The following is a 1,394-nucleotide window of genomic DNA, read 5'->3' on the forward strand; positions in this document are numbered from 1 at the left end:
CAACAACAACAACAACAACAACAACAACAACAACAACAACAACAACAACAACAACAACAACAACAACAACAGGCAGTGTTTATAAACAACAATAAAAACAGGCAGGGTTAATAAACAACAACAACAGTCAGAATAAACAAACAACAACAACAACAGTCAGAATAAACAAACAACAACAGTTCTGCTGCAGACTCCTGACCTCTAAGGTCCGGATGTGGGCCAGCTCTTTGGGGAGCTGCAGGATCTTGTTGTCACTCAGGTCCAKAGTCCTCAGGCTGCTCAGAGAGCCGACTGAAGCCGGCAGCTCAGTCAGACAGTTACCTGTTGGAGGGAGCAGGTGAGTCAGGTGACCTCGCTCTGACACAAACAGGAAGTGAAGAGCTCACCTTTCAGGTTGAGGGTCTGCAGGAGCTGCAGGCTCCCGATGGACTCTGGCAGAACCTTCAGACGGTTCTTCTCCAGGTTCAGGATCTGACAGGAAACAGTGATGATGACGAGCAGAACCTTTACACCAACTTCCTGTTCACCTGCTGAGGGCGGGGCTTACCTGCAGGCCGGTCAGCTTCCCCAGATCCTCTGGGAGGGACGTGAGCTTGTTGTCATGAAGATCCAAAACCTGCAGGAGCCCAAAGAAGACCTCAGAACCGGGTCAACCAGAACCTGAAACAGTCTCTGTGTTTACAAATCTTTATCTGTTAAAGAGGTCCTGGAGCCTTTTGAATCAATCTAGGATAAGAGATTAAGCTGGGATTAAACCTGAATTAAGCAAGCCTTGAACCCAAACAACATGTCCATGTCATCAGTTCTACAGACCGGATTTTTCTGTTTCACTTCCTGTTCCTGAAAATTTAGGAGAGTTCAGCAGAAACATTAAAAAACTAAAAACTGAAACTGAAAAAAAAAAAAAATAATAATAATAATAATAATAATAACAATTCAGCCAAAGTTCAAAGAAAGTCTAAGATCCAAACTCTGGATCACTAAAGCCTGGATCTTTACATTCTGCATTTTTAAAGCCTGGATCATTAAAGCCTAGAACATTAAAGCCTGGATCATTAAAGCCTAGATCATCAAAGCTTGGATCATTAAAGTCTAGAACTTTACGGTCTGGATCTTTATAGTCTGGATCATTAAAGCCTGGATAATTACAGTCTGAATCATTACAGTCTGGATCTTTAAAGCTTGGATCATTAAAGCCTTGATCATTAAAGTCTGGATCATTACAGTCTGGACCTTTATAGTCTGGATCATTAAAGCCTGGATAATTACAGTCTGGATCTTTACAGTCTGGATCATTAAAGCCTGGATAATTAAAGCCTTGATCATTAAAGTCTGGATCATTACAGTCTGGATCTTTAAAGCTTGGATCATTAAAGCCTTGATCATTAAAGTCT

At 41.6% G+C, this 1,394-nt stretch overlaps 1 long non-coding RNA gene across 1 annotated transcript; it reads right to left on the reverse strand.

Annotated features, from left to right (window-relative positions):
* Positions 1-173: 173 nt before the first annotated feature.
* LOC106533011 (uncharacterized) lies at positions 174-653 on the reverse strand. The gene is made up of 3 exons (XR_001312180.1): positions 548-653; positions 387-471; positions 174-321 (listed from the first exon to the last, which is right to left on the reverse strand). It is a non-coding gene; the product is annotated as an uncharacterized LOC106533011 (long non-coding RNA).
* Positions 654-1,394: the final 741 nt, after the last annotated feature.

This window comes from Austrofundulus limnaeus, unplaced genomic scaffold (assembly GCF_001266775.1).
Source record: "Austrofundulus limnaeus strain Quisiro unplaced genomic scaffold, Austrofundulus_limnaeus-1.0 Scaffold869, whole genome shotgun sequence".
NCBI lineage: Eukaryota > Metazoa > Chordata > Actinopteri > Cyprinodontiformes > Rivulidae > Austrofundulus > Austrofundulus limnaeus.